The sequence below is a fragment of the Babylonia areolata genome, chromosome 11 (assembly GCF_041734735.1).
Source record: "Babylonia areolata isolate BAREFJ2019XMU chromosome 11, ASM4173473v1, whole genome shotgun sequence".
NCBI classification, from domain to species: Eukaryota; Metazoa; Mollusca; class Gastropoda; order Neogastropoda; family Buccinidae; genus Babylonia; species Babylonia areolata.
Window position 1 is genome coordinate 2,698,849 of NC_134886.1, and position 6,165 is coordinate 2,705,013.

General features: G+C 43.0%; 1 protein-coding gene across 2 annotated transcripts in view; it reads right to left on the bottom strand.

Moving 5' to 3' along the window:
- LOC143287458 (short transient receptor potential channel 7-like) overlaps positions 1-4,002 on the bottom strand; it is a 108,226-nt gene extending 104,224 nt beyond the window's left edge. For both annotated transcript variants that reach the window (XM_076595460.1, XM_076595458.1), the window contains exon 1: positions 3,886-4,002. The gene's annotated coding sequence lies outside the window, so the exon portion shown is untranslated. The remainder of the gene's footprint in view (positions 1-3,885) is intronic.
- Between the last annotated feature and the right edge of the window lie 2,163 nt (positions 4,003-6,165).

Here is a 6,165-nt window from a genome sequence, read left to right on the forward strand (position 1 = left end):
GTTCCGACAAAGTCACTAAAGAGTAACCCAAAGCGTTTTGTCAGGCCTTAATTGAAACTAAAACAAAATGAAATAAAATGAATAAATAAATGAATAAAGATAATGAATAAAATGATGAATAACATTAACTCTCTCCATACGAACGGCGAAAGAGATGACGTTAACAGCGTTTCACCCCAATTACCATTATCAAAATATTGCAAGCGGAAGGCTCTTATACTGAAGAGGTGAATGTTGACAAAGAATACCACAATTCTGACGACGGAAGCTAAAGGTTGGGCCATTCAGACACCCACTGGACATCCGAGGGGTCTGTGTAGAGGAGAAGAGAGGACTGGCCGTACTGAGTGAGTTAAGAAGAAGAAGAAGAAGAAAAGAAAACGATAGTGATATGAGGACTAACGATGTTAATACAAGTAAATAAATAGATAATCAATCTACACACACACACACACACACACACACACACACACACACACACACACACACAGACACACACACACAAACACACACACACACACACACACACACACACACACACACACACACACACACACACACACACACACAGGCACAACAGATATGCAACAAACATGCAGTCTCACAGACATGGAAGCACAAACAAACAAACAAAACTCCTGTCAACAGACCGACTCAAGCTGTGCAGGAAATGACTGGTCAACACACGTAGTCCCAAAACCTAAACGGACCTCCATACCAACATGGTCAGCATCACCATCCTCTTCCTCCATCATCAGTAATGAACTGGACTGAACGATCACCATCATCATCATCATCATCATCATCATCATTGTCATCGTATTTCTCAGATGGCGCCCTAAGCAAATCACTTGTGAGCGGACACGTTGTTCTGTAAGACAGTGAATCTGCAGGTAGGGAGTCTGAATCTGCAGGGAGGGAGAAAGTGGACACGTTGTTCTGTAAGACAATGAATCTGCAGGGAGGGAGAAAGTGGAGACGTTGTTCTGTAAGACAATGAATCTGCAGGGAGGGAGAAAGTGGACACGTTGTTCTGTAAGACAATGAATCTGCAGAAAGGGAGAAAGTGGAGACGTTGTTCTGTAAGACAATGAATCTGCAGGGAGAAAGTGGAGACGTTGTTCTGTAAGACAATGAATCTGCAGGGAGGAGAAAGTGGAGACGTTGTTCTGTAAGACAATAAATCTGCAGGGAAGTGAAAGTGGGGACGTTGTTCTGTAAGACAATGAATCTGCAGGAAAGTGAAAGTGGAGACGTTGTTCTGTAAGACAATGAATCTGCAGGGAGGGAGAAAGTGGAGACGTTGTTCTGTAAGACAATGAATCTGCAGGGAGAAAGTGGAGACGTTGTTCTGTAAGACAATGAATCTGCAGGGAGAAAGTGGAGACGTTGTTCTGTAAGACAATGAATCTGCAGGGAGGGAGAAAGTGGAGACGTTGTTCTGTAAGACAATGAATCTGCAGGGAGGGAGAAAGTGGAGACGTTGTTCTGTAAGACAATGAATCTGCAGGGAGGGAGAAAGTGGACACGTTGTTCTGTAAGACAATGAATCTGCAGGGAAGAGAAAGTGGAGACGTTGTTCTGTAAGACAATGAATCTGCAGGGAGGAGGAAGTGGACACGTTGTTCTGTAAGACAATGAATCTGCAGGGAAGTGAAAGTGGAGACGTTGTTCTGTAAGACAATGAATCTGCAGGGAGGAGGAAGTGGACACGTTGTTCTGTAAGGCAATGATCTGCAGGGAGAAAGTGGACACGTTGTTCTGTAAGACAATGAATCTGCAGGAAAGTGAAAGTGGAGACGTTGTTCTGTAAGACAATGAATCTGCAGGGAAGTGAAAGTGGACACGTTGTTCTGTAAGACAATGAATCTGCAGGGAGAAAGTGGAGACGTTGTTGTGTAAGACGATGAATCTGCAGGGAGGAGAAAGTGGAGACGTTGTTGTGTAAGACAATGAATCTGCAGGGAGGAGAAAGTGGAGACGTTGTTCTGTAAGACAATGAATCTGCAGGGAAGTGAAAGTGGAGACGTTGTTCTGTAAGACAATGAATCTGCAGGGAGGGAGAAAGTGGAGACGTTGTTCTGTAAGACAATGAATCTGCAGGGAAGAGAAAGTGGAGACGTTGTTCTGTAAGACAATGAATCTGCAGGGAGAAAGTGGACACGTTGTTCTGTAAGACAATGAATCTGCAGGGAGGAGAAAGTGGACACGTTGTTCTGTAAGACAATGAATCTGCAGGGAGAAAGTGGAGACGTTGTTCTGTAAGACAATGAATCTGCAGGGAGGAGAAAGTGGAGACGTTGTTCTGTAAGACAATGAATCTGCAGGGAGGAGAAAGTGGAGACGTTGTTCTGTAAGACAATGAATCTGCAGGGAGAAAGTGGAGACGTTGTTGTGTAAGACAATGAATCTGCAGGGAAGTGAAAGTGGAGACGTTGTTCTGTAAGACAATGAATCTGCAGGGAGAAAGTGGAGACGTTGTTCTGTAAGACAATGAATCTGCAGGGAAGTGAAAGTGGAGACGTTGTTCTGTAAGACAATGAATCTGCAGGGAGGAGGAAGTGGACACGTTGTTCTGTAAGACAATGAATCTGCAGGGAGGAGGAAGTGGAGACGTTGTTCTGTAAGACAATGAATCTGGAGACGTTGTTCTGTAAGACAATGAATCTGCAGGGAGAAAGTGGAGACGTTGTTGTGTAAGACAATGAATCTGCAGGGAAGTGAAAGTGGAGACGTTGTTCTGTAAGACAATGAATCTGCAGGGAGGGAGAAAGTGGATACGTTGTTCTGTAAGACAATGAATCTGCAGGGAAGTGAAAATGGACAGAAATATCCATGCCCTATTCCTCTCCTTTTCTTCTTCTTTTTTCCCCTTTACATTGATAGGCCTAATAATCATCTTTCTGGACTCGGTAGTATTTTTATTTTCTGAAACATGCGTCATCATTTACCATTCTGCGTTCACCATTGAACAACAACCATACCAGATGACAACAATGAAACAATTGCCTATTTGTTAATTTAACTCACTCAGTACGGCCTGTCCTTTCTTCTCCTCTACACAGACCCCTCGGATGTCCAGTGGGTCTCTGAATGACCCAACCTTTAGCTTCTGTCGTCAGAACTGTGGTATTCTTTGTCAACATTCACCTCTTCAGGATAAGAGCCTTCCGCTTGCAATATTTTGATGATGGTAATTGGGGTGAAACGCTATTAACGTCGTCTCTTTCGCCGTTCGTATGGAGAGAGTTAAACAATACATGACCAAAGCATCCAAATCATGTTTCCCGTCACCAGAAACAACAAACGATGAGGAAAACGATGACCATGATACTGTCTTGAAAAGTTCTGTTCATTATGGAGATGTGTGGCGTACATGGATAAGTCTGTATGCTTTGGCCCTTTGACGATGAAACAGACAATAACGCTGACAAAGCCTCTGAAGCATAGTCTGTATGCTTTGGCCCTTTGACGATGAAACAGACAATAACGCTGACAAAGCCTCTGAAGCATGGCTTTTTTTTTCCTTTGTTTTCATCATCATCTGCTTCTTCTTCTTCTTCTTTTTTTTTTCTTCTAATGTGTCTCTTTATTGTTCCTGTTCGTCTTGTACTTCTTGTCCCTGTTCTTCTTCCTGTTGTTTTCTGGAGTTTCTTCTTCTTCTTCTTCTTTCTCCTTCTTCTTGTTCCGGTTCTTCTTGTTCTTGTTCTTATTCCTGTTTTGTTTTGTTTCTTCTTCTTCTTCTTCTTCTTCTACAGCATCGTTTCACGACCGTAGGGGCAACAATAATGATGTGGCAACCAGTTTTTTTCAGATTATTTGTCAACACCAAACGACAAAAATAAATAAATAAATAAAAATAAAGAGGATAAAAAACGTACTCACCAAACTGTGAAACAGTGCGGGCATCACATCACCATTTGTCAGCTCGGGCAATGAGGACTGTTGGCAGCAAGGCGACACACACACACAGCTCGCTGGTTTGGTTTTTGTCAGAGGCGGGGACGCTCCTCGGATTTGAATAATGAAAGACCTCGGCTGCTACAGGCTGTCGTGCTAATTGGACCCTCCCCTCTCTCTCTCTCTCTCTCTGACCGTCACTGTGGAGTAGGACGGAGACAATCTGTTGGTCCCAGGTTTTGATGGCGAGTGAGTGAGTGAGAGAGAAGGAGAGAGAGAGAGAGAGAGAGAGAGATAGTGTGTGTGTATGTGTGTGAGGGAGAGAGAGAGAGAGAGAGATTGAGAGAGCTGTAGTGGAAATGGGAGGCGATGGCTGTGATCAGTTGTTTAAACGTATTTACAAAAATCTGAGGGAGAGAGAGAGAGAGAGAGAGAGAGATACGGATACGGATACGGATGTTTTATTCAATATAGGCCATGGCCCCTCATGAAGGGGTGGTGTAAACAAACATTACAGAGGTAATATATTCGGATATGTAACATAACACAGTTTTAACCTGAAAATCAGAAAAACAGTCATTATCTGCATTTAGTCTTGTTCACACATAATAACAAAAAAGCGGAAAACTAGCACACACTCAACTGCATATTGTATTTCTAATCTTTAAGGCTTTATATAAGTAAATTGCTAGCTGTTTATTAACGTGTTCCTTAGTGGATGACATAAGCAAATACAGTCTGAACAAGGAGGGTGCCTATGAAATTTTGAAGGTATCAGCTGATTTCTGAGATCGAGAGAGAGAGAGAGAGGACAAGATCTCCAGAATAGTGCGGACAAAACACAAGAAAAAGAACAAGTATTAACATAGCTCACATTGCAGAGATCTAAAGTTCTATATCTAATATCTAATACTGCATCTGTTTCGTGATAACATTTGTCGAAAGTCTTACAAACACAAATAACAAATACAGGGAGACAAGAGGATACCCAACCCTGTTCCAAGTTCTTTGGGCAGCAATATTTCGTCATCATTTTTGTCTGTCTGTCTGCCTGCTGTCCCATCTCCTTGCATCGTATCAGTGAAACCACATTTACCGCCCCTCAATCCAGATACATCCAGAAGGAAAATGCAACTGTTTTGTAGGTGTCTCAGGCTTTGACCCACAACCTACATACCTGCTGGAACAGTTCTGTGCGGCGCCGCAGTGACTCTTTACAGAGAAGAAGAAGAAGAAGAAGAAGAAGAAGAAAAGTGTCGTATTCTTGTGGGATTATAAGCCTTTATTCCGTGTTTAACAAGGTCTCAATCATATGTATACATAACACAAAAACACCACCCCACACCACAAAGCTAAATAACACAATAAACCACACAACACAAAAACAACATACCGCACCACACACCAGACCACGCCACAACACACCACACAACGTACAACACAATACAACACAACACGACACGACAAGATAAGACACGACACGACACGACACGACACGACACACAAACAAACACGACACGACACAAACAAACACGACACAAACCGACACGACACGACACAAAACAGAGCGACACAACACGACACAATCCAATGCAACACAGCACGACACTTCACGACACGACATGACACGAAATGTTACAGCACGACAGGACATAAACCAACACGACATGACACATTAGGACACGACACACGTTACAACACGACACGACACATTACGACACGACACACGTTATAACAAGAGAGGACACACAACAACACGACACAAACCAACTCGACACGACATGATACGATACGACACAACACGACACGACGCAACACAAACTAATACGAAACGACACAAACTAACACAACACGACACAAACTAACACAACACGACACAAACTAACACAACACGACACAAATCAATACGACACGACACAAACTAACACAACACGACGCAAATCAATACGACACGACACAAATTAACACAACACGACACAAGCCAATACAACACAACACAAACCAACACAACACGACACGAACCAATACAACACGACACAAACCAACACGACACGAAACGAACAAACACAACACGACACGAACCAACACGACACGACACAAACCAAAACGACACGACACAAACCAATACAACACGACACAAACCAACACGACACGACACAAACTAACACAAAACGACACAAACCAACACGACACGACACAAACCAACACGACACGACACAAACCAACACGACACGACACAAACCAACACAACACGACACAAACCAA